We start from the raw sequence: 27,699 nt of genomic DNA on the forward strand, positions 1-27,699 counted from the left end.
TAGGTCAGCATACAATGACTTCCCCCACTAAACAGGATCATGTGTATCTTCACACATAACACACGGTATATGGCATATTCTTATACTGACCACCAAATCAGGAATGTCCTCTCTTCTCAATATCATTAGCTTTCCCTCCTTATTAATATGTCTTAACTCTATCACTAAAGAAATCAAGTTTTTGTTTTGACTATTCATATAATCCAGAATGGAAATGTATTATAATTCAATGAATAGTGATTATGAACTTCAAATTAAGGGAATTACAAATATATTCATAAAAGAAATAATAGTAGCCAAAGCCCATACAATTAAGGATAATCCCTACCCTTACCAGCTGTCTATTCCAGTACCTGTTATTTATCCTCAATGTACTCCATTAAGTATTCAAATCAAGGCTTATAAATAAGTATAAAAATAAACTTGTTTCATTGAAAACTTCTTCAGTGATTTTACTCTGCAGTCAAATTTGAGGAGGATTCACAGGAAAATTAAGAAAAGAGAAAAATCTGTTTCATGGTTAATCTCTTGCTTGAGCAAATAAATTCACAAAGGATTGGGTTATCCTTCAGGACCCTGAGGTGCTGATGGACGAGTCACAGTTGCTCATAAGATTGATAACCCTTCCAGATGACTGTGAAGAGAGTTGGGAACTCCTGACAATGAAGTCTCTATTATTGTCACTCATTTGTTGAGTAAATTATTGGGAGGACCAGGCAGAAGGAAGGGAAGGATAGTAGTGCCTATGGGAAAATATTAACAGGAATTGACATTAAAAACCGATGTGGAGGTGTCAGGCATGGTGCCCACAACCACACAGAAACGAATCATGGGAGGAGAAAGGAGAGAAAGACGAAATTGAGAGGGGCGCTGGACTGCACGTGCGCCCACAGCTTGCCTAGCAGGCATGTGGCAAGCAGCGGCTGTCTTTGGTGTCTGGCTGAGTGGGGAGGATGCCAGAAAAGTGTGAAAAGCCTTATAAATGTGTCCGCTGAACATCGCTGACAAGCAACTGGACTCCGGCTCGCCCATCTGTCTCTGGCAGGGTTGCCGTCAGCCTTCTAACTCTAGGAGAGCGGCCACATGATAAATCACTCAGCAGCCTGGGAAAGTCAGAAGTTTTCTCAGGGTCCAAAGGTAGCCGCCCTCCAGGTGGTGGTGCCTGTGCAAAACAAACAGGTCCCGATGAGCAAAGCCATTCAGGACATTAAGTTTAAAACTAAAAATACAAACAACAACAAGAAGCATCTCCAGAAACCCACAGGGCTCATATTGTTGCATTAGACTGGAAATTATACGTAAATATACATCAATACATATATAATTACATGCAAATATACATATATATAATTACAAGGACTACTCACAACAACTCCTTGAGGCATTTTATTGCCTCTGGTTTGTAAATATAGAATTTAACACTGTAAAAACCTTAAGTCACTCGTCATTGATCTCACAGTTAGGAAGTGACAGAGCTGGGAATATCACCAATTTGGTTGTTTCCAAATTTGCATCTTCTCCATAATAAGGAGACACCGAAATCACTCAAAGGTCATCGATAGACTGGGTTCTTACTCAAGCAGGTGAAGGTGAGTGGTCATTATGCAGTGTCACACCTATAGATATCCCCTATGCTCAATTTCATCCTAAAGAGGAAATCAGTCTGTAACTATACCTGTCTCATTAAAACACACACTATTAAAAAATGACAGCTGTATTGGGTGTTGAGGGGAAAAGGGATCATTCCTTATCAGGAATCCAATCCAAGGCTTCACATGTGTTCTACCATTTGAGAACACTAGAATGATTCTCATAATGTGTCTTAACAAGATCTCTGTGGGCATCATGAAAGAATACAAGGTGTGAACCTACACCATAGAACTCTTTATCCAAAAAGGAATTTAATTTAGTGATTTTCAAATGTAGGAGCATTATAATTTCCTGGTAGAAGGAATTTAAAGTGAAAGTGATTTAATCTTTTGCCCATGGCTTCTAATTATGAGGTAAGACCACGGGAATATGGATGCTTTAACAAATATTCCAGATGACTCAGTTAGATGTGATCTGAGAACAAGACTGTGATTTATAGAGGCTTGGGAAGAATAGCATCTGTCTTTATTTATACATGATGAGACTGAAGTCTAAGAAGGTCAAGGGATGGCAAGTTTGTGTAGTGGTTGGTGACAGAAGTAGGATGAAGACTTCTGTCCTGGAAGCTCACTAACCACACTAAGTCCAGGATTATAGACCTTAGAAAAATTACTCCCAAGCATCTTCCCCTTTATTCTTTCTAGTGCTTTTGGACTTTGGATGCAGTTGATGTGAATGAATCCCTTGCATAGAACAAAATGTTCTGAATATGTTGTTGGCAGATATGGTGGTAGTAACTGTATTTTAGCAAGATCATTGCCCATATATGTATTGTTTATTTTTTACACATTTTATTTAAATGTTTATTTAAAATTTTGAATGTATTGTTCAAACTTTGTTTTGTTTAAATCAGCTAAGGAATTGTTTTGTCAGGGAACAGTTGGGGAGCATTAGAGACCCCAAGGGAAACAGTAATATACCATGTTACTTACATACATTATCTCATATAACTGCTACAGTACTGTGTGGTACTATCTCACAGCCAGTAAACTGCAACTGCAGAGTCATGGAGAGAACCGAGTTTTCCTACTTTTAGGATCTCACTATTGTATAATTACTCTCTTCTAGGGAAAGTTAGGGAATTCCATTCAGAGAGACCTTAAAGAGTTGGCAGATCATGGTTTGTAAATTGGAAGACCACCCCCCAAATACACATGTGCACACACACAATCCCCCACTTAAAATTTTATTTAAGTCATAGTTTTAATGGTGCCACCTAGATGGTAGATACTCACTATCATCCCTCATCTTGTACTGCATCTCTAAGGAAGAAAGGGAAGGATAACAGCTGTGGACTCTTTATTCAAAAAGTCATACTTTTCCTTTAGGATATGACATTATATAGTGGAAAAAGCATGTTTTCTTTATTAAAAATGTGCCCTCCTGCACTTATTACTGTATAATACCAGGAATGTTTTTCTAATATCTTTGAGCCTTGTTTTTTGCATTTTTAGAACATATCAGGAGAATCGTGGAGATAATATTAAAATATAATGAAACATGCCTGGGGCCTAGTGAGCATTAAAAGCCTCTAAATCACTGCTGTAGTACACATTTATTCAGATCAGCACTTTTCCTCCGCAGATAACATGTGTGAAAACTTTATTTCTTTCACTTTACTCCATTTGCAATTTCGATCTCGGTGAGTAGCCTCACCATTTATTTAAATTAAATAAAACTAATTATAACCTTGTATTTATTTTAATTTTTCCTTCTTTACCACTTAATTGAATCAGAGTTTAAGTTAGTCTGGTTCTGCCATTGAAGCTGTTGTGAAATATGAAGATAGCTTTTCCTAAATGCTCATTTTCTCTCATTGTTTCTCCTGGGCTGCTCAAAGGAGCTACAAAGTTTGTCTTCTCTCTGTCAAATTGTTCCCATTTCTCCATGCAACTGTTGTGGCATTCTTGGTAATATGCATATTTTATTCTGCTGACCAAAATAATTTTATTCTGCTAAACCCTACTTTAATTTTTATTTTTTGGGGACCATGTCTAGTGATGCTCAGGGGCCACTCTGCTCAGCAATTACTCTTGGCAGTGCTCAGGGCACCATATAAGATAGTGGAGATTGAGCCCTAGGTCAATCACGTGCAAGACAAACACCCTACTTGCTGTATTATCACTCTGGGCCCTACGTCCTCTTTTTAAAGCAGACTGTTTTCGACAAATAAATCTCAGAAGAGAGCCACAAGCTGCAGAGATATCTCCAGATGCAGTGCCAGGCTAAACCTCACTTCCAGGGTACCCAGAGGGATGCTGGTGAGCCCAACACCGGCTGTAACAGAGTTCCAGCAGCCGAAAACCTCCAGAACCAAATCACCGCCATGCTCATGACCTATCTGCAGAGGCTCAGAATGAGCCCCTCATGCATGAGAATGAATCTGCTGAAAAACAGAGGCAGGTGGCTTTCGTGACTGAAATCTCCAGGCTCTTGTGGAGTTGGGAATGGGCTAGCTCCCCCCATTTCCCTATCTTTCCCAGGACCTGGAAGGCACACCCACAAACTGCTTCCAGCACCATAAAATCTCATTGATGGCTGTGATCCAGAGACTCACAAAGAAATCTCAAGAGATAGCCACAAGTTGCAGAGATACTTCTAGATCCAAAAGTCATTTCCAATTGTATCACCTTATTTAAAATTTTAGAATCCCTGAAGCACACGGCCTCAAGATTTTATGTTCTAGGGCCTCTCTGTTGCTAAACGCCCATGATTCCATCTAACTACCTTCAGCACCAACAGCTTCCTGAAGAAATGCCTTTAGACTGTGAACTAGACCATGGCCCCATGCCACCCCAGGAGGGGAAAGGGTTTTCTCTCTCGGCTTTTCCTTTGGCAAGGTGGAGGGAGGGGGCGCGGCGTGGCGACCACCGTCTTATAAGGCCCACTAAACAGAGGTACGAGGTTGCAATGACTCAATTTTTGGCAGAAATTTCCCTGGACTTAATTACTAAAATACAGAAATCCAAAACCGTGTGACCGCAATAGCGGCTGAGCTACCTCATATCTCTTTGTTCTCAGCAAGGGAAAACAAATTATCAAATGCTGCCTTTTTAGCAAGTTCGATTTGGGGGGGAAGATTCCATGTAATAATATTGAATATTGAGTTTTGTGTTGAAATATTGAATGTAATCAAAGTAAAGAGAAAGTAAAGTGAAAATTATCAGCTACACAGGTCGGGGTGGGGGTGGGAGTGGGGTGGGAGATACACTGGGGTTCTTGGTGGTGGAACATGGGCACTGGTGAAGGGATGGGTGTTTGAACATTGTATTACTGAGACTTAAGCCTGAAATCTTTGTAACTTTTCTCATGGTGATTCAATAAAAAAAATTTAAAAAAAAGATTTCATACTCTACTCCATGATGTACCAAGAGTAGCACACCACATTTGATGGGGTTAAGGTAGAAGTCAATTGAGCTTGATCAAGCAATAAATAAATAAATAAATATCATCACACAAGGCTCAACATGTAAGAACACATTAGTAATCTCTTATACATGGCTTAATGGCTCTAAGGCAAGATACAACAATTTCCACACATTTTCCTCTAAGGAAACATTTTTGGATTATTTTAAATGCATTATTCATAGCAATCCATACAAAATAAATTACTTGGTACCTGCTTTGGAGGCAGGCTTGGGTGGTGGTGGGAAAATTTGAAATAATGGTGGTGGGAAGATTTTATGGTGGTGGGATTGGTCTTGGAATATTGAATGCAATAAATTATTGTAAATAACATTGTAGAAATAAAATAAAATTGGGGAGGAAAAAGTTAATAAAGTAGGCTGTTCTTCACTTGAAGTGTATCTAGTTTCTCTTCAGAATTGGATTTGGATTATTTCGGTTAGAATACTATAGAAGTGATCTCATGTGTAACCTCTAGGGACCATGTGATATTAAGTTTCAAATATAATCTATTATCTGTATACTAATCCTGTTTGTCTAATGTCCCTTATGATCCAGTCTAAATTCAAATATCTCATTTAGTTGTTATCTGTCTGTAATCTCCATTTCTGAACTGAAAATTTGTGTCTCCTCCATATTCGTAAGTTAGAACCCTATCCCCAAATGGAATAGTATCAGAAAGTGGGATTCTTAGGAATATCATTAAATTTGATAAGGTTATGAAGATTGGGAACCGGCAGAGAGAGCCATAGCCCTGTAAGAGTCCCAAAATAATATTCCTCTGTGACATCTACAAGGAGACAGACACCCATGAGCTGAAAATGATCCTCACCAAACACCAGTGCTTCCACTTATTCAACTTCCAGAACAACACAAAATAAATATTTGTTATATGTATCCAAGGAGTGAACCCATTCTATGCTATTTTTGTTATAGTAGACCCAAAGGGCTAAGGTACCTCCTTTAATTGGAAACATTTCCACAGGCTATCTTTGCCATTTTTTAAGAACACAGTTCCCCTCCTTTTTTGGCTAATAGCATGTTCCTCTTTGAGACTTCCTGATGTGTCCTTGTGATTGAATTCAGTGTGTATTCTCAGCCTGAATACTTCATAGATGGTGAGGTATCTTTTGCAGGGTATCAGTTGGAAGCACATAATTTTCACCTACCTCAAATAATATCCATTTAAATTACTCAAAATGTTCAAATTCTCCATTGAATAATTCCTCCCTCTTTCTCTCCCTCCTTCCCTCCTTCCCTCCTTCCTTCCCTCCTTCCCTTCCTCCCGCCCTCCCTCCCTCCCTCCCTCTCTTCCTCCCTTCCTCCCTTCCCTCCTTCTCTCCTTCCTTCCTTCCCTCCTTCCCTTCCTCCCTCCCTCCCCCTTCTCTCCCTGCCTCCCTCCCTCCCTCCCTCCCTCCCTCCCTCCCTCCCTTCCTTCCTCTCTTCCTCCTTCCCTCCCTCCCTCCCTCACTCACTTCCTTCCTTCCTTCCTTCCTTCCTTCCTTCCTTCCTTCCTTCCTTCCTTCCTTCCTTCCTTCCTTCCTTCCTTCCTTCCTCTTTCCTTCCTTCCATTCCTTCTGTCTTCTGGGCTATATCCAGCAGTGCCCAGAGCTGACTCTTGGCTCTGTTCTCAGGAATCAATCCTGCTAGGCCTCAGGGGACTATGTGTTGTGACAGGGATACAACCCAGGTTGAGTTAGGAGTATGCAAGGCAAACATCTTACCTGCTGTATTATCTCTCTGATCCAATATTTCCATTTTTTTATGTTCTATCCCATCCCTGGAATCAGTTTCTCAAAGAGCCTTTGCATGGATAATGGTAGTTGAGATTTGGATTTTAAGTAGAAGTGGTTAAAAGAGTTATTTTCACTATAAATAGTTACTTGTAAATTTTAATGTACATATATAAAGACATGCACAAAAACGCATTTTGTGCATGTATACATATGCACAAAAACATGTAAATATAAAACATGCATGTATATGGTCAAAATTGTGTTAATAAATAACATGTCTTCTGCTTGATTTCCTCCTTCCTTCCTCCTTTATTTGCTTCTTTTTTGTTCTTGTTTGGGGCACACACCTTGTGTGACCCTCCTGGTGATGGTCTGGTGGCTCGCCACATACAAAATATGTTTTAAGTCTGTTGAGTCTCCAGGCCTCTCTTCCTTCCTTCTAGTTTCCCTCTTCTTCCTCCTTTTCTTCCTTTACCTTTCAGTTGATTATCATGTTAATTTGAATTCTAATTAGTCTATTATTTTTCTTTCTGTATTCAGTTTTAGGTTTTCTTTTTTAAAAAATTGAATAAAATTTTGCTTCAGTAACAAAATTTTCATGTTTGAATTTCAGTCATACAATGATCCAATACCCATCTCTCCACCAGTGTACATTTTCCACTACCAATGTCCCCAATATCCCTCCCTCCCGCCTGCCAACCTTCTCTCTTCCTCTCTCTCTCTCTCTCTGTCTCTCTCTCTGTCTGTCTCTCTCTTTACTTATGGGTATTATGGTTTGCAATACAGATTACAGATAATGAGAGGCCATCATGTTTGTTCCTTTATCTACTTTCAGCACACATCTCCCATTCCGAGTGATCCCTCTAATCACCACTGACTTAGTGATCCCTTCTATATCCCAGCTGACTTCTCCCGCAGCTAATAAGACAGGCTTCCAACCATAGATTAATCTTCCTGGCCCTGTCTCTACTGACCTTGGGTGATAGTCTCATATTATGATTTTTTTATTAATTAATTTTTTTATTGAATCATCATGTTGAAAGTTACAAAGCTCTCAAGCTTAACTTTCAGTTATATAATACTCGAACACCCATCACTTCACCAGTGCATATATTCCACCACCAAGAACCACAGTAAACCTCCCCCCACCCCCCTGCCCTCCAGCCCCCGACCCCGCCTGTGTAGCTGATAAATTTAACTTTACTTTCTCTTTACTTTGATTACATACAAACAAAAAAATTCACTATTATTGTTTGGAGTTTTCCCCCCAGAGTCGGACCTCCTGGAAAGGAAGCATTTGATAATTTGTTTTCCATTGCTGAGAATGAGAAGATATGAGGTCGTGTGGCCACAGTAGCGGCCGTGAGGTTCTAGATTTCTGTATTTTAGTATTTTAGGTCCGAGGGATGTGAGTTATTGTTAAACTGATTAATATTATGATATTTTATATTCTACAAATGATTTCAGCCATTCTGTCCCTCTTTCTGATTCATTTTACTTATCATGATACTCTCCATAACATCCACTTATAAGCAAACTTCATGACTTCATCCTTCCTAAAAGCTGCGTAGTATTTCATTGTGTAGATGTACCAAAGTTTCTATAACCAGTCGTCTGTTCTTGGACGCTCAGGTTATTTTCAGATTTTGGCTATTGTGAACAGTTCCACAATTAAAATTCAGGTGCAGATGTCATTTCTACTGTGCTTTTTTGCATCCTCTGGATATATTACCAGAAGTGATATTGCTGGTCAAATGGGAGCTCAATTTCTAGTTTTTTAAGAAACGTCCATATTGTTTTCCAATAAGGCTGGATCGTAGGCATTCCTATAAACAATGAAGGAGAGCCCTTTCTCCCTACATCCATGCCAACACCGGTTGCTTTTGTTCTTTTAAATGTGTGCCAGTCTCTGTGGTGTGAGATGATATCTCATTGTTGTTTTGATCTGTATATCTCTGATCATTAGTGAGGAAGACATTTTTTCATGTACCTTTTGACCATTCAGACTTCTTTGAGAAATTTCTGTTCATTTCATCACCCCCATTTTCTGATGGGATTGGATGTTTTCTTCTTATAGAGTTCAACCAATGCCTTGTATATCTAACCCCCTTGTCAGAAGGGTATTGGGTGAATATCCTTTCCTTTTGTATCCTGGTCACTGTTTCTTTTGAGGTGAAGAAGCTTCTTAGTTTAAGACAGTCCCATTTGTTTATCTCTGCCTCCACTTGCCTGTCAATGGTGTTTCATCTTTGAAAATACCTTTAGCTTCAATGTCATGGAGGGTTTTGCTGACCTTTTCATCTTATAGATTCTGGTCTGATGTTTAGATCTTTAATTCATTTTGATCTGATTCTTTCTGTATGGTGTTAGGTAGAGGTCTGAGACCCTTTTTTGCATGTAGCTATCCACTTTTGCCAGTACCATTTGTTAAAGAGGCTTCCCTTACTCCACTTTATATTTCTTGCTCCCTTATCAAAAATTAGATGATCATATATTTGAGGGTGTGTGTAATGATATTTAAGCCTATTCCTTTGATTTGCAGATTTGTCTTTGTTTCAGTACCATGCTGTTTTAATTATTACCACTTTGTAACACAGTTTGAGATTGGGGAAGGTGATGCCTCCCATCTTTCCCCCCCCCAAGAATTGCTTTAGCTATTCATGGGGGTTGTTGTTCCATATGAATTTCAGGAGTGTTTGATCAAAATTTTCTTTGAAAAATGTGATGGATATCCTTATAGGGATCACATTGAATTTGTATAATCTGTGGAAAGTATTGGCATTTTGACAATGTTAATTCTCCCAACCCATGAGCAGGGGATGTAGTTCCATTTCCTCATGTCCTCTTTTATTTCTTGAAGTAACAGTTTGTTGTTTTCTTTGTATAGGTAGGTTTAGGGTTTTTTTTCTGTCTTAATCAGTTTATCTTCATATATGAATCTATGGAACATTCATGTTTCCCAATTTATTCCCTGTTATCACTTAGAAATTGCTCCATATCAGTACATAGAAATTTCACATTTGTTTCTTATAGCCGTATACTACACAATTATATGAAGGGCTCTTTCAAATAACTTCCTATGCTTAGATATTTAGCTAGCCATCTATACAGTTGTAAACAATACTGACTTGTGTATATGTATGTTCATAACATTTTAAGTTTATGTTCTTACAATGTTGTAAGTAGATTCCCTGTATTACTATTACTATTTTGAAGGGCACATGCATAGCATTGTTTAGTGTATGTTTTAAAATTCTTCTCTGTGGGAAAATATACCATTTTTCAGTCAACTGTAATGTGTGAAATATCCCGTCTCTCCATAGCCTTTGCCAATAAAAAAGAATTTGAATTTTTGAAAGCCTTATGAGTGAGAGTATCAGTGTAGTTTTGAGGATCATTATTGTTTTCACGTTGTTTATGAACAGTGTATTTTCCTTACTTTTTCTAAAATATTTTTTGTAGGAGGCTGGTGTAGGTACTTGCCTTGCACACACCCAGCTTTGATCGTTGGCACTCCATATGGTCCCACAAGTACAGCCAGGAGTGACTCCTGAGCACAGAGCCAGGAGAAAGCCATGTGCATCACTGGGTGGGATCTCCAAACCAAATAATAATAAATATTTTGCATTTTTCTCCATTTAAATTTTATATGTAATAATAGAGCAGTTTATTATCTCTGACATGTACTTTATAATATTTCTTCCAAGTTTGTATTTTTCTTTACTCTTAGTTTATGGGTTTTGCACTATTTAAAAGATCTTTTATGTATAACCAAATTTATCTCGTTTTTTGTATTATTTCTAGATTTTTCACCACAGTGATGAAGAACACCCATGTATAATTCTAAGGACTTTGTAAATATGCTGAAAATTAGCTACACAGAAGAGAATAAAATGAACACTGTGACAGAAGGTAGTAAAAATACTTTGGTAATAAGAGTAGAGTTCAGAAGTGCTGCAGTGAAGTACAGTTTTACTTATTAAATCTGAAGCTCAGATAAACAATGAACAAAATGTTAAAGAACACAAAAAATATTGCATAAGACATATACTTCTACCACAATTTAGCTTCGTGATTTTATCTGAAATTCAGATTTGACTTGATGACTTCTGTTTTTATAAATTTGCCAACCACAGTCCTGATGAGAAATACACAAATCCACAGGGTTGGCGCAGTACATGGAGTATATCTTCTAGAATCAGACACCTGTTTTTGTTTGTTTGTTTGTTTGTTTTGCTTTTTTTGGGTCACACCCAGGAATGCACAGGGGTCACTCCTGGCTCATGCACTCAGGAATCACCCCTGGCGGTGCTCAGGGGACCATATGGGATGCTGGGATTTGAACCCGGGTCGCCCGCTTGCAAGGCAAACACCCTACCCGCTGTGCTATCACTCCAGCCCCAGACACCTGGTTTTTAAGTCTGGCTACAGAATATTGCATTTAAGTCACAAGTAATATCTACCTTATGAGACTTATTTTTATAGAATTCAATGAAGTTAATAATTAGTAGTTTAGAAGTGCTTTGTGTTTTGTATTTATTACTGTCCACTCAGGTTTTAAGTTTTTTAAATACAGTTAAGATACTTTTGGCAGCAGCAGCAAAAAGGGAGTATCAAAGCATACATTCTAGTCTGTTAGAGTATGCTAATTTCATCTCTAAGGACACTGATACAACTTGTCATCTTGACCCTGATGTCATTGAGGCTCCTCAATGATTCTTTCTAGTACAGAGATGAGTCCAGGAAAGAGATATAGAAGGTGGGTTGAGACCTTTGGGAAATTTCCAGTGGTATATGGAATTGGGAAGTAGAGAAGTGGGCTGCAGAACAGAATTAAGGGAACTGACCAGGAGGTCAACACAGACAGTGGTAAGAGTCTTAAAGGTAAAGAGTACAAAGGTTTTATGGGTAAGGGAACAATGTTAGGAGCAGAACAAAAGCATAGAACCAAGGACGAAAGTGGAAAAAAAGCAAAAATGCTTTAAAGGCAACTAGAGGTGCAGCCGAGTAAGTAAAATAATATGAATGAATAGTTGAACACCCAAGTGCTGAGAAATCAGTGAAGACTCTTATAGGGAAAGGATTTGCTCACAGACCACGTTTGCTAAAGTAGTTTTTATCTCTGATGTAATATGTAATCTTTGTGGTAACTCTGAGGTGATAGGGAAGACAATGGTTCCTGTTTTGGTAGAGTGAGAAATTTGAGGTTCATAGAGGCATTTGTCCAGGAATCCTATATAAATTGATACAGAGCAGAAACCAAATCCCAACTCTCTTAGCTTCTTCCCCCTAATTTAACACTTAAGAACATTAAGAACTCCAGAAATTCCAGAAAAGAAAGTGAAAGGCATATAACCTAAATGAATTGAGAGTATCTTCAAAACCTGGGGGCGAGGTAGAGTCTGAGAGAGAACTAGAAGCCTCCTCTGTGAAAGAGATAGAATTAAGGTTCTGAATTGTTTCAAACCCTGTTTGTTTATTTGTTTGTTTGTTTTTGTTGGTGGTGGTGATTGATTTTAAAAGGAATTTTTGGAGCTCAAAACAAGGAGGTATACTCCTTAGATTTTTTTCTCTGAACTAGCCGATCCTCCACTATTTGGGAAATGAACCGTAAATGTGGTCTTACTTCACTTCTTCTCAAAACCTTCAGGCTACTTACACATCACAGAAACCAGAATGCAACTCTCATCTCCAGGTTCATCTTCCAGAGTTTAATCCATGTCCTTTGGATGGGGCCAATGTATTAATTGGCAGACAACTGGAGGAAGCACAATTTCCCTCTACCCATTTTGAATTCCTCCTTTGATGTTCCATAACAATTCTCTCTCTTGCTGCAGTGCTTACAATTTCATCTGAATCAGATCCAACTCTGATAACCCTGGGAAGTCACAGCACTGCTAGGAGAGAAAGATTTATACACACAAAAAAAAATTTTCCAGCAAGAAGAAATAAATGTAAAAAAGATTGTCATCAAAACAACAGTGCTGAGGCTGGAATGATCACACAGCGGGTAGAGTGTTTGCCTTGCACGCGTCCGACCCGGGTTCGATTCCAATTTTCCCATATGGTCCCCCGAGCACCACCAGGAGTAACTCCTGAGTGCAGAGCCAGGAGTAACCCCTGTGCATCACTGGGTATGACCCCCCCATAAGAAAAAAACAACAGTGCTTCTTTCCAAGGGTTTTTTTCTATTAGTTTGAGGTGCTCCTATTCAGTTTGACTGGTTGCACTTATATTTCTAATCAGCACCATGTTCTATAGAGAGCTAATCAAACAAACACAGTCCCTAATCACAGTAGAAATATTGTCCTGTGGAAGCCAAAACCCAAAACTCAAATGATCACTCAAGTGACTTGCACTCCTTTTGATTTTCCAAAGGGCTAAAGAAAGACTGAAATGATGAGTGTTGGAAGGTGACAAGGAATCTTGTACGGGAGAGCAGCAAGGATCACAGTTCTAAGTGTTTATCCTTAGTCTATGCCATGAGTTTGACAAAAGCACTTATTTCACAATCCTGCCTTTCTTCTCTATATTTCATCTTAAGCATGATTTGTTCTCCCTGTCTGGGAGAGACATCTTATGATAGAATTCAAGCAGAAAGTAATGCTTTATCACTGCAGTTCTCTTCAACTTAAAGTCCTAAAGTGTGTGTGTGTGTGTGTGTGTTAGCCACCTTCTCCAAGTTTGCTTCATCTGTTATGGCTGCTAATTAGCCATAACACAATTCATAACCCTTAAAATATAAACATAATAATCTGGCTCTGCTTTCCAGTTCTAACTATTGCTAGCAATCATTGACAGTGGTAGGCAGTATCAGATTCTCTCCCCAGTTATCTGAACCTTCTGTGTAATTTCTAGCCTTGAATATAGTCTGGATCTAGTGACTTGCTTCCAACTCATAGAATATGACAGAAATGTGACTTACAGGGGTCAGAGTGATAGTACAATGGATAGGGCATGTGCCTTGCACACAGCTGGCCCGGGATTCTATCCCTGGCATGCCATATAGTCCCCTAGCCCTCCAGGAGTGATCTCTGAGCACAAAGCCAGAACTAAGCCCTGAGCACTGCCATATGTAGCTGAAAAACCAAACCCCAAATATGTGACCTCTAAAATAGGTTACAAAAGACTGTCATTTCTGTCTAGCTCTCACTCCCTCACTTATACTCCCGTTCTCTCACTTACTCAAATGAAATTAGCTGTTGTGTTGTGAACTGCGCTGTACAGAGTCTGTTCATTAAGTTAAGAACAAAAAGGGGCCTCTGTCTCTTTCATGAGTTACCAAGGTCTTTGGTCCAAAGATGATCCCACTAACAATCACATAGAGAATTTGGAAATGGACTCTCCCTGTCAAGTCTTCATATGAGACTATAGTCCTCAGCTTTGGGAGAAACCCAGAGTAGAGAGCCCAACAAAACCAGGTCTATTATAAGATTATAAGGTAAGACAAATTATTTCAATTACATTTGGGGGTGGTAATTATATAATGCATAACTAGTACACAGACCGTGCTATTAAGTTGACCTTGTAATATCAGTTTACCTCATCAAGTCCACCTGCTTCCTATCACCTCATAAGTGAAGCCCATTCTATTCTGTGTACTTTGCTTTCAATTTTGACATTTTTCTTGGGCTGCTACTAATCCACTCTGCCACCATTCAACATAATTTTTGTTGTTGGCACCTTTATATATTAATGACTTTTTTCCTTTTCTCTGACTCTCAATAAGCTTTCAGTATATTCTCTCAGAGTTGATACTCAGTTAATAATTGTGGATTGACTTTGGACCAGAGAGATAGTACAAGGTCAAGGCATTTGCATTGCATGTGGTCAATTACCACACCATATGGTCCCTGGAATACCACCAGAAGTGACCTCTGAACACAGAGGCAGGAAAAAACCCTGAAAACTACCAAGTGTGGCCCCTAAACAAAAAAAATAAAATCATTAATTTATTTTTTAATTATGTTTTAATTGAATCACTGTGAGAACAGTTACAAAGCTTTCCAGTCTAAATCTCAGTGATACAATGATCAAACACCCATCCCCTCACCAGTGCACACCTTCCACCGCCAAGAACCCCAGTATACCCCCATTTCTCCCCTCTGCCTCCCTATGTGGCAGATTATTTCCACCTTGCTCTCTTCTCGCTTTGATCACATTAAAAATTTCGACAAAAGATCCACCATTTTTATTTGGAATTTTCCCCAACAATCAGACCTGCTGAAAAGGCATCTTAGATAATTTGTTTTCTATTGATGATATGAAGAGCATTTTGGATTTCTGATATTTTAGTAATAAGTCTGGAGGGGTTTCTGCCAAAAGCCGCTGGGCTCCAAGATTGGTCTGTGTGTCTCTTGGGATCATGGCCATTCAGGAGCCAGGAACCATTCATGGGCGGCAACTCGGGGCCTTGTCAGGGCAGGGACAGGGGCTGGTTCCAACCCCCATACCATATGGTCCCACATGTCACGTCACTGCAGTCCCATACCTGGCTGTCCAATAGGCTCTGAAAAGGTGGTGGCACAGCACCATAGTTTGATGCCCAGTCCAGATGCATTTCTGCCAGAAGCAGCTGGTTTCCGAGATTGGTCTGTGTACCTCTGGGATCATGGCTGTTGAGGAGCCAGGAGCCATTCTTGGGTGGCAATTTGGGGCCTTGTTTGGACTGAGATATGGGTTCCACCCCCATCCAGCAAGGCCCTGTGCATTGCCACTCTCTCTCTAGTTTGGGGCAGGGGCAGACAGTAGATCATTTCTTTTCCATTGCTCATTTTGTGTATCAGGAAAGGTCACGCGGCCACATGTGTGGCCATGAGCTTCCGAGGAATAGTCCTGTAGCCACATACCAGAGCCATGCTCGCAGAAGCTCATGGTTGCCAGGATTCCATCTGGAGAAGGTGGGGAGACTACACCTGCTCTATCTGGGGCATCTGGAGATATTGGCTCAGTATGGAGCCCGAAGAATTCTCTGGTGTTGTGGTGCCTGCTGGATTTCTTCACTGCTGAGTGCAGCAAAATGGCACCGGGGATGGGTTGAGGCCCTGATTCCGGCATCAGGGGTGGGCTCAGAGCTGGGATAGAACTTCCCGGTTCCAGGGCCACCAGGCAGTTCAGAGGAATAGTCCTATAGCCACACACCAGAGCCATGCTTGTAGAAGCTCCTGGTTGCTGGGATTCCATCTGGAGGAGACAGAGAGACTGCACCTGCTCCATATGGGGCACCCCGGAGATATCAGCTCGGTATAGGGCCCGAAGAATTCCCCAGTGCTGTGGTGCTCACCGGGTTTCTTCACTGCTGAGTGCCTCAAATCATTCATTTAAAAAGTGAATTGAGTAGCTCTTTTATATTAAGGACTAAGGATGAGACAGTGAATTAAAAATAAATGCATGTCTGATCTTATGGAATTTGTTCCTAAAGAGGGAGGCTGATATTGACAGGGATTAATTGCACATTAGGTATTAAAGTGTTCATTTTATTTTAATATTTTATTTTAGCATTTAACTTTACTTTTTTATTTTTTATGTTTTTATTAATGAGTCACCGTGAGGGTGCAGTTACAGAGTTTCGTGCCTGTGATACAGTCATACAATACTCAGTACCCATCCATCCACCAGTGCCCATTCTCCTCCATCGATGGCCCCAGGGTCCCTCCCTCCCCCACCCCATGCTGTCTGCTCCCCCCCGCCACCCGCTCCCCAAGATAGGGAATTACTTAATGTTCTCTCTCTCCTTTTGGGTGTCATAGTTTGAATGGAGATACTGGGTAGCTATCATGTTCGATCTATAGTCTGCTTTCAACCCATCTCTCCCATCCTGAGTGGATCCTCCACTGCACTTAGTTTGGTTTTCCCTTCTCTGTCTGAGCTGCACTCTCCCCCAGCATGTGAGGTCAGCTTCCAAGTCCTGGAGCAGGCCTCATGGTATTAATTGCTACTATACTATTTTATATTCCGCAAACGAGTGCGCTTTTTCTGTGTCTGTCTCTTTCTTTCTGACGCATTTCACTTAGCATGATACTTTCCATGACGATCCACTTATATGCAAAGTTCATGACTTCATCCTTTCTGACAGCTGCATAGTATTCCATTGTGTAGATGTACCAAAGTTTCTTTAACCAGTCATGTGTTCTCAGGCACTCAGGTTTTTCCAGATTCTGGCTACTGTAAACAGTGCTGCGATGAACATACAGGTGCAGATGTCATTTTGATGATACATTTTTGCCTCTCTGGGATATATTCCCAAAAGTGGTACTGCTGGGTCAAATGGGAGCTCAATTTCTAACTTTTTGAGAATCATCCATATTGTTTTCCAAAAGGGCTGAACCAGTCAGCATTCCCATCAGCAGTGTAGGAGGGTTCCTTTCTCCCCACATCCACACCAACAGTGGTTGCTTTTGTTCTTTTGGATGTGAGCCAGTCTCTGTGGTGTGAGGTGGTATTTCATAGTTGTTTTGATCTGCATCACCCTGATGATTAGTGATGCAGAGCATTTTTTCATGTGCCTTTTAGCCATTCATATTTCTTCCTTGAGAAAGTTTCTGTTCATTTCTTCGCTCCATTTTTTGATGGGGCTGGATGTTTTCTTTTAGTAGAGGTCAACCAGTGCCTTGTATACCCTTGATATCAACCCCTTATCAGATGGGTATTGGGTGAATATCCTTTGCCATTCTGTAGATTGCCTTTGTATTCTGGTCACTGTATCTTTTGCAGTGCAGAAGATTCTTAGTTTAATATAGTCGCATTTGTTTATCTCTGTTTTCACTTGATTGCTCAGTTGCATGTCATCTTTGAAGATACCATTAGCTTCAATATTGTGGAGGGTTTTTCCGACCTTGTCTTCTATGTATCTTATAGATTGTGGTCTGATGTTGAGGCTTTCAATCCAATTTGTTTTTTGTTTTGTTTTGTTTTGTTTTTAATTTTTTTATTGAGGCACTATGTGGAAAGTTACAAAGTTTTCAGGTTTAAGTCTCAGTTATACAATGCTCGAACACCCATCCCCTCACCAGTGCACATATTCCACCACCAAGAATCACAGTATAGCTCCACCCCGCACCTTCACACCCCTGGCCCCCCATGCCCCTAACCCCCCACACCCTTACCCTCCCCCGGCCTGTGTAACTAATAAATTTCATTTTACTTTCACTTTGATTGCATTCAATATTTCAACAAAACTCACTATTATTGTTTGGAGAGTCTCTCCCCTAAAGTCGGACCTGCTGAAAATAAAGCATTAGATAATTTGCTTTCCATTGCTGAGAATAAAGAGAGATGAGGTCGAGTGACCACGCTTAGCAGCCTCACGGTTTTGGGTTTCTGTATTTTAGTATTTTAGCAACTAAGTCCAGAGAAATATCTGCCAGAAGTTGCATCATTGCTAACTTGTACTTCTCAGTTACATTATATTCCACATATGAGTGCAATCTTTCTATGTCTGTCTCTTTCTTTCTGACTCATTTCACTCAACATGATACTTTCCATGTTGATCCATTTATATGCAAATTTCATGACTTCATGTTTTCTGACAGCTACATAGTATTCCATTGTGTATATGTACCAGAGTTTCTTTAGCCAGTCATCTGTTTTTGGGCACTCTGGTTTTTTCCATATTGTGGCTATTGTAAACAGTGTGGCAATGAACATAGAAATGCAGATGTCGCCTCCTCCCCGCCCCCTGCCCGCTGCGGCTCGGGGCTTCTCCTGAAGCCCCTGCCTGGCACCTTGCCGCCGCCGCCGTCGGATCCTGACCAATCTCCATCCTGCAGGTAAACAGGCAATCCTTTGGAGAGCCTGCCTCAGCGCGGAGAAGCCCCCTCCCCGCCCCCTGCCCGCCGCGGCTCGGGGCTTCTCCTGAAGCCCCTGCCTGGCACCTTTCCGCCGCCGCCGTCGGATCCTGACCAATCTCCATCCTGCAGGTAAACAGGCAATCCTTTGGAGAGCCTGCCTCAGCGCGGAGAAGCCCCCTCCCCGCCCCCTGCCCGCCGCGGCTCGGGGCTTCTCCTGAAGCCCCTGCCTGGCACCTTTCCGCCGCCGCCGTCGGATCCTGACCAATCCCCACTCTGCTGCTTAGGGGCGTGTCCTCATCTCAGGGGGCGTGGTCTAAAAGTGGGCGTGGCCTCTTTCCGGAGCGGCCAACGCTAACGCGGCCGCAGTTATTCTTTGCTACCTCAGCTCAATCCGTACTGTGTATTCCTTTCAAAACTCACTTTTGCGATCTCGAACATTTATGTAAAATAGCCATTAGCTTAGGCTGACACTATAAAAGCTATCAGGGAATAACGGAAGTTTAGCACAATCGGAGCCCCTTCTTCCCACAAAAAGGAAGAGGAATAAATAACTACAAGGGTCCAACTCTGCACTTCCGTGACAATATGAAGAAACAGCGAAAATCCCCTCCACCAAGAGAGGGAGAACAAAAGATACTAGAAACCTCAAAACAGTCTCCCAACATCTACGACCTCTCAGATAAACAATTCAGAGAGGAAATATGGAGGAGATTCGACCTACTCCAAGCAACTATGGAACAGACATCCAATAAATTAAGGGAGGAGATGAATCAAGCGCTCGAACGGTCTACCAAGAAAATACAGGAAGAAATCAGAGCAGAAATGAGAGCAGAAATTTCAAACCTTCGAACGGAAGTCTCACAAATACAGCAATCGGTAGATGAAATAAAAATCTCACTAGATGCCCTCAACAGCAGAATGACTACAGCCGAAGACAGAATCAGCGAGCTTGAGGATGAGCTGCACAAAGCTTACAGACAGCAACAAATCATGGCCAAAGACCTCAAAATGGCTATAGAGCGAATCAGAGCCCTGGGGGATGACTTCAAGAGGAACAACATAAGAATCATTGGAGTACCAGAACCACAGGGAAGTAACGCCAATGAAAAAAACATAGTCAAAGACATCATCGCTAAGAAATTCCCAGAGCTGGAGAAGGCAGGCGTCCAGATACAAGAAGTCCGAAGAGTGCCAGCAAAAAGAGACCCAAATAAAAAGACTCCAAGGCATCTCATAGTCAGAATGGCGGATGCTCTAGATAGAGACACAATTCTACAAGTAGCAAGGTCAAAGAGGGAAATCACATACAAAGGAGCACCCCTCAGATTTACGGCTGATCTGTCAGAAGAAACCCTCCGAGCCCGAAGACAATGGTGGGACATAGTGAAAAAACTCAACGAAATGAATGCCTCACCAAGAATACTTTATCCAGCTAAACTCTCACTCAAACTCGAAGGAACCATACACTATTTCTCAGATAAACAACAGCTCAGGAACTTCATAGACTCAAAACCAATCTTGAAAGAAGGTCTAAAGGGGCTACTGTAAGACAAGGAGGAGCCCCATAAGAACAACAAATCCCACAGAAAGATGACACAAAACCACATCACAATAATCTCTCTCAATGTCAATGGCCTAAATGCACCTATCAAGAGACACAGAGTGGCTAAATGGATCCGGAAATTAAACCCAACATTCTGTTGCCTGCAAGAAACACACCTGAACAAACAGAGTAAACATAGACTCAAAGTCAAAGGATGGAAAACAATCCTCCAAGCAAACAACCCCCTTAAAAAAGCTGGAGTGGCCATCCTGGTATCCGACAACATAGATTTCAGGATGAAAAAGATCAAAAGGGACAGCGAAGGTCATTTTCTGTTTATCAAGGGATATGTACAACAGGAAGAAATCACACTCTTAAACGTATATGCTCCTAACGAACGACCGGCTAAATATTTAAAACGACTCCTAACAGACTTCAAAGAGGACATCACTAACAGCACAATTGTAGTCGGAGACTTCAATACGGCCTTATCACCTCTAGATAGATCCACAAGAACAAAACTCAACAAGGAAACACTGACTCTGAATGAAGAAATCGAAGAGAGAGGCCTAATAGACCTATACAGGGCCTTACACCCCAAAAAGAAAGAATACACATTCTTTTCCAGTGCACATGGAACATTTTCAAAAATAGACCATGTACTGGGCCCCAGAACATACCTCAATAGAATCGGAAAAATAGAAATTGTATCAACCATCTTTTCAGACCACGATGCACTGAAGATAGAAGCTAACCACCCACAAATACGGAAAATCAAATCAAACACCTGGAAATTAAACAATTCCATGTTGAACAATGAGTGGGTCAAGAAGGAAATCAAGGAAGAAATCAAAAGATACTTAGAAACAAATGAGAATGAAGACACGAGCTACCAAAACCTATGGGACGCAGCTAAAGCCGTGTTAAGGGGAAAATTTATAGCTCTCCAAGCATTCCTCAGGAAGGAAGAAAGGACCCACATAGATAGCTTGACTTCACGACTCAAGACCCTAGAAAAGGACCAGAGAAAGGACCCCAAACCAGACCGAAGGAAAGAAATAATAAAAATTAGAGCAGAAATTAATGACATCGAAACCAAAAAAACAATCCGAAAGATCAATGAAACAAAGAGTTGGTTCTTTGAGAAAATAAATAAGATTGATAAACCGCTAGCAAGTCTCACAAAGAAAGAAAGAGAGAAAACTCTAATAAATCGAATCAGAAATGAAAAGGGGGACATCATAACAGAAACCAGTGAGATTCAAAAGATCATTAGAGACTACTTTGAAAGTCTTTATGCCACAAAAAAGGAGAACCTAAAAGAAATGGATGGATTCCTTGATTCCTACAATCTCCCAGCACTGTAGAAAAAGACCTGGAATACCTGAATAGACCCATCAATGTTAAGGAAATTGAAACGGTAATCAAAAACCTCCCCAAAAACAAAAGCCCAGGCCCAGATGGTTTCACTGGCGAATTCTTCCAAACATTTAAAGAAGACCTATTGCCTGTTTTCCTCAAACTTTTCCAGGAAATTGAAAAAACAGGAACTCTCCCAAACAGTTTCTATGAAGCACATATCTCCCTAATACCAAAAGCAAACAAAGACACCACTAAGAAAGAAAATTACAGACCAATTTCCCTGATGAACACCGATGCGAAGATCCTCAACAAAATACTAGCAAATAGGATCCAACAACTCATCAAAAAGATCATACATCACGACCAAGTGGGATTCATCCCAGGGATGCAAGGATGGTTTAACATTCGGAAATCAATCAACATAATCCAGCATATCAACAAAAGTAAAGATAAAAACCATATGATCATATCAATAGATGCAGAGAAAGCATTTGACAAGATCCAACATCCTTTCATGATGAAAACCCTCGCCAAAATGGGGTTTGGAGGAACTTTCCTCAAGATAGTCGAAGCCATCTATCACAAGCCTACGGCAAGCATTATCCTCAACGGGGAAAAACTAAGGGCCTTTCCTCTGAGATCGGGCACAAGACAAGGATGCCCACTCTCACCACTCCTCTTCAATATAGTACTGGAAGTACTTGCGATAGCTATTAGACAAGAAAAAGAGATTAAGGGCATCCAGATAGGAAGGGAAGAAATCAAACTCTCACTATTTGCAGACGACATGATACTATATCTAGAGAAGCCTAAAACCTCTACTAAGAAACTCGTAGAAACAATAGACTTATACAGTAAAGTTGCAGGCTACAAAATCAATACCCAAAAATCCATGGCCTTCATATATGCAAACAATGAGGCAGAGGAAAGGGACATGAAAAAAGCAATCCCATTCACAATCGTGCCCCAGAAAATCAGGTACCTCGGAATCAGCTTAACCAAGGAAGTAAAAGACCTTTACAAAGAAAACTACACAACGCTACTCCATGAAATTAAAGAGGACATGAGGAAATGGAAACATATACCCTGCTCGTGGATAGGGAGAATCAATGTTGTCAAAATGGCAATACTCCCTAAAGCGTTATACAGATTCAATGCGATCCCTATAAGTATACCCATGACATTCTTCAAAGAAATGGATCAAGCAATCCTAAAATTCATATGGAATAACAAACGTCCAAGGATAGCTAAAACAATTCTTGGGAAAAAGATGATGGGAGGCATCACCATCCCCAACCTCAAACTTTACTACAAAGCAGTAACAATTAAAACAGCATGGTACTGGAACAAAGGCAGAGCCGTAGACCAATGGAACAGGGTGGAATATCCCTACACACAACCCCAAATGTATGACCATCTAATCTTTGATAAGGGAGCAAGAGATGTGAAGTGGAGCAAGGAAAGCCTCTTTAACAAATGGTGCTGGCACAACTGGACAACCACATGCAAAAAAATGGGTTTAGACCTTGACCTGACACCATGCACAAAAGTCAGATCAAAATGGATTAAAGACCTCAACATTAGACCACAAACCATAAGGTACATTGAAGACAAGGTTGGCGAAACCCTCCACGATATTGAAGATAAAGGTATCTTCAAAGGTGACACGGAACTAAGCAATCTAGTAAAAACAGAGATCAACAAATGGGACTACATTAAACTAAAAAGCTTCTGCACCGCAAGAGATACAGTGACCAGAATACAAAGACTATCCACAGAATGGGAAAGGATATTTACACAATACCCATCAGATAAGGGGTTGATATCAATGGTATATAAAGCACTGGTTGAACTCTACAAGAAGAAAACATCCAACCCCATCAAAAAATGGGGCGAAGAAATGAACAGAAACTTTACCAAGGAAGAAATACGAATGGCCAAAAGGCACATGAAAAAGTGCTCTGCATCACTAATCATCAGAGAGATGCAGATCAAAACAACTTTGAGATACCACCTCACACCACAGAGACTAGCACACATCCAAAAAAACAAAAGCAACCGCTGTTGGAGAGGATGTGGGGAGAAAGGGACCCTTCTTCACTGCTGGTGGGAATGCCGACTGGTTCAGCCCTTCTGGAAAACAATTTGGACGACTCTCAAAAAATTAGATATTGAATTCCCATTTGACCCAGCAATACCACTGCTGGGAATATATCCCAGAGAGGCAAAAAAGTACAATCGAAACAACATCTGCACATGTATGTTCATCGCAGCACTGTTTACAATAGCCAGAATCTGGAAAAAACCCGAATGCCCCAGAACGGATGACTGGTTGAGGAAACTTTGGTACATCTATACAATGGAATACTATGCAGCTGTTAGAAAAAAGGAGGTCAAGAATTTTGTAGTTAAGTGGATGGGCATGAAAAGTTTCATGCTGAGTGAAATGAGTCAGAAAGAGAGAGACAGACATAGAAAGATTGCACTCATCTATGGTATTTAGAATAACAGAGTGGGAGACTAACACCCAAGAACTGTAGAAATAAGTACCAGGAGGTTGACTCCATGGCTTCGAGGCTGCCCTCACGTTCCGGGGAAAGGTCAACACAGAGAATCGATCACCAACTACATTGTAGTCGAAGGCCATGTGGGGGAAGGGAGTTGCGGGCTGAATGAGGGCTAGAGACTGAGCACAGCGGCCACTCAACACCTTTATTGCAAACCACAACAGCTAATTAGAGAGAGAAAACAGAAGGGAATGCCTTGCCACAGTGGCAGGGTGGGGTGGGGGGGAGATGGGATTGGGGAGGGTGGGAGGGACACTGGGTTTACAGGTGGTGGAGAATGGGCACTGGTGAAGGGAGGGGTTCCCAAACTTTGTATGAGGGAAGTATAAGCACAAAAGTGTATAAATCTGTAACTGTACCCTCACGGTGATTCTCTAATTAAAAATAAATAAAAAAAAAAAAAAAAAAAAAAGAAAAAAAAAAAAAAAGAAATGCAGATGTCATCTCTACTATACCTTTTTGCCTCTCCTGGATATATTCCCAGGAGTGGTATTGCTGGGTCAAATGGAAGCTCAATTTCTAACTTTTTGAGAATCGTCCATATTGTTTTCCAAAAGGGCTGAACCAGTCGGCATTCCCACCAGCAGTGAAGTAGAGTCCCTTTCTCCCCACATCCACGCCAACACCGGTTGTTTTTGTTTTTTGGGTTGTGGGCCAGTCTCTGTGATGTGAGATGATATCTCATTGTTGTTTTGATCTGCATCTCCCTGATGATTAGTGATGTGGAACATTTTCTCATGTGCCTCTGAGCCATTCGGATTTCTTCTTTTGGAAAGTTTCTGTTCATTTCATCCCCCATTTTTTGATCGGGTTGGCAGTTTTCTTCTTGTGAAGTTCAACCAGTGCATTGTATATCCTTGTTATCAACCCTTTATCGGATGGGTACTGTGTAAATATCCTTTCCCATTCTGTAGATTGTCTTTGTATTTTGGTCACTGTTTCTTTTGAGGTGCAGAAGCTTCTTAGTTTGAGATAGTCACATTTATTTATCTCCGTTTTCACTAGCTTAGCCAGTGGCCTGTCAGCTTTGAAGATACCTTTGACTTCAATGTCGTGGAGGGTTTTGCCGACCTTGTCTTCAGTGTACCTTAGGGATTCTGGTCTGATGTTGAGGTCTTTAATCCATTTTGATCTGTCTTTTGTACATGGTGATAGGTGGAGGTCTAAGCCCATTTTTTTTTGCATGTAGCTGTCCAGTTTTGCCAGCACAATTTGTTAAACATGCTTTCCTTGCTCCACTTCACATTTCTTGCTCCCTTATCAAAGATTAGATGGTCATATATTTGGGGGGATGTGTCAGAGTATTCAACCCTGTTCCATTGGTCTGCCGCTCTGCCTTTGTTCCAGTACCAAGCTGTTTTAATGACTACCGCTTTGTAGTAGAGTTGGAAGTTGGGGAGGTTGATTCCTCCCATTTTCTTTTTCCCAAGAATTGCTTTAGCTATTCGTGGGGGCTTATTGTTCCATATGAATTTCAGGAGCGCTTGCTCCATTTCTTCTTCAATCCATTTTGATATGACTTTTGTGCATGATGTTAGGTCGAGGTCTAAGCCCATTCTTTTTCAAGTGGTTGTTCAGTTAAGCCAGCACCATTTGTTGAAGAGGCCTTCCTTGCTCCACCTCACATTTCTTGCTCCCTTATCAAAGTCAGATGATCATATATTTGGGGTTGCATGTAAGGAAATTCCACCCTGTTCCATTGATTGGTGGCTTTGCCTTTGTTCCAGTACCATGCTGTTTTAATTGTTACTGCTTTGTAGTAAAGTTTGAAGTTGAGGAGGGTGATGCCTCCCATCGTCTTTTTCCAAAAAATTGCTTTAGCTATTCGTGGGCGTTTATTGTTCCATATGAATTTCAGCAGCGTTTGATCCATTTCTTTGAAGAATTTCATGGGTATCCTTAAAGGGATCACATTGAATCTGTATAGTGCTTTGGGGATTATTGCCATTTTGACAATGTTAAGTCTTCCTATCCATGAGCAGGGAATATGTTTCCATTTCCTCATGTCCTCTTTTATTTCATTGAGTAGCGTTTTGTAGTTTTCCTTGTAGAGATCCTTTACTTCCTTAGTTAGCCTGATTCCTAGGTTCTTGGTCTTCTGGGGCACAGTTATGAATGAGTTTTTTTTAATGTTACTTTCCTCTGACTCGCTATTTGTGTATAGGAAGGCCATGGATTTTTGGGTATTGATTTTATAGCCTGCTACTTTGCTGTATGAGTCTATTGTTTCTAGGAGTTTCTTAGTGGAGGTTTTAGGATTCTCTAGGTATAGAATCATGTCATCTGTAAATAATGAGAGCTTGATTTCTTCCTTTCCTATCTGAATACCCCTAATGTCTTTTTCTTGCCTAATTGCTACTGCAAGTACTACTTCCAGTACTATGTTGAACAGAAGTGGTGAGAGTGGGCATTCTTGTCTTGTCCCTGATCTTAGAGGGAAGGCCCTTAGTGTTTCTCCATTAAGGATAATGCTTGCCATGAGTTTGTGGTATATGGCTTCGACTATCTTGAAGAAAGTTCTTTCTAAGCCTATTTTTGTGAGAGTTTTAATCATAAATGGGTTTTGGATTTTGTCAAATGCTTTCTCTGCATCAATAGAAATTATCATATGTTTTTTATTTTTACTTTTGTTGATATGATGGATTATGTTGATTGATTTCTGAATGTTAAACCATCCTTGCATCCCCAGTATGACTCCTACTTGATCGTGATGTATGATTTTTTTTATGTGTTGTTGGATTCTACTTGCTAGTATTTTGTTGAGAATCTTCACATCCGTGTTCATCAGGGATATTGGCCTGTATTTTTATTTGTTAGTGGTATCTTTGTTTGCTTTTGGTATTAGGGAGATATGAGCTTCATAGAAACTGTTTGGTAGAGTCCCTGTTTCTTCAATTTCCTTGAATAACTTGAAGAGAACTGGCAACACGTCCTCTTTAAATATTTGGAAGAATTCACTAGTGAATCCATCCGAGCCTGGGCTTTTGTTTTTGGGAAGACATTTGATAACAGTTTTAGTTTCCTTGATATTAATGGGTCTATTCATGTATTCCAAGTCATCTCGATTCAGTCTTGGGAGATTGTAGGAATCAAGGAATTTGTCCATTTCTTTTAGGTTCCCTTGTTTCATGGCATAGAGATTTTCAAAGTAGTCTCTGATGATCTTTCGAATTTCATTGGTTTCTGTTGTGGTATCCCTCTTTTCATTTCTGATTCGGTTTATTAGGGTTCTCTCTCTTTCTTTCTTTGTGAGTCTTGCTAGCAGTTTATCAATCTTGTTTATTTCTCAAAGAACCAGCTCTTTGTTTCATTGATCTTTCAGAATGTTTTTTGGGTTTCCATATCATTGATTTCTGCTCTAAGTTTTACTATTTCTTTTCTTCGGTCTGGCTTGGGTTCCTTTTGCTGGTCCTTTTCTAAGATCTTGAGCTGTGAAGTCAAGCTCTCTATGTAGGCCCTTTCTTCTCTCCTGAGGAATGCTTGCAGGGCTATAAATTTTCCCCTTAACACAGCTTTGCCGCGTCCCATAGGTTCTGGTTGCTTGTGTCTTCATTTTCATTTGTTTTGAGGTATCTTTTGATGTCTTCCTTGATTTCCTTTTTTACCCACTCATTGTTCAACCGGGAGTTGTTTGATTTTCAGGTGTT

Source organism: Sorex araneus, chromosome 3 (genome assembly GCF_027595985.1).
Source record: "Sorex araneus isolate mSorAra2 chromosome 3, mSorAra2.pri, whole genome shotgun sequence".
NCBI lineage: Eukaryota > Metazoa > Chordata > Mammalia > Eulipotyphla > Soricidae > Sorex > Sorex araneus.